Below are 696 nucleotides of genomic sequence, written 5' to 3'. Positions count from 1 at the left end.
TCGCTCCACGTCCTTCGCCACGCCGCCTTCGGTGCCTCCCCGCTCTTCGCACCCTCTCCCGCCTTGGCGCCCTCTCCAGCCTTGGCGGCGTCTGCGGCCTTAGGCTCCTCCTTCGCCTCGCCCTCGCTCTTCGGCGCAGGACTTCCGGGCAACGCCTTCTTTGCGATAGGCAAGCCCTTGCCCGCCAAGCCCTTCGCTCCCACGTCCTTCGCCAACGCCGCCTTCGGTGCCTCCCCGCTCTTCGCGCCCTCTCCCGCCTTGGCGCCCTCTCCAGCCTTGGCGGCGTCTGCGGCCTTAGGCTCCTCCTTCGCCTCGCCCTCGCTCTTCGGCGCAGGACTTCCGGGCAACGCCTTCTTTGCGACAGGCAAGCCCTTGCCCGCCAAGCCCTTCGCTCCCACGTCCTTCGCCAACGCCGCCTTCGGTGCCTCCCCGCTCTTCGCACCCTCTCCCGCCTTGGCGCCCTCTCCAGCCTTGGCGGCGTCTGCGGCCTTAGGCTCCTCCTTCGCCTCGCCCTCGCTCTTCGGCGCAGGACCTCCGGGCAACGCCTTCTTTGCGATAGGCAAGCCCTTGCCCGCCAAGCCCTTCGCTCCCACGTCCTTCGCCAACGCCGCCTTCGGTGCCTCCCCGCTCTTCGCACCCTCTCCCGCCTTGGCGCCCTCTCCAGCCTTGGCGGCGTCTGCGGCCTTAGGCTCCTCC

This window comes from Toxoplasma gondii, chromosome VIII, assembly GCF_000006565.2.
Source record: "Toxoplasma gondii ME49 chromosome VIII, whole genome shotgun sequence".
Taxonomy (NCBI): Eukaryota; Apicomplexa; class Conoidasida; order Eucoccidiorida; family Sarcocystidae; genus Toxoplasma; species Toxoplasma gondii.
The sequence above is the reverse complement of the archived record's forward strand: the minus strand, read 5'-3'. Positions refer to the sequence as shown.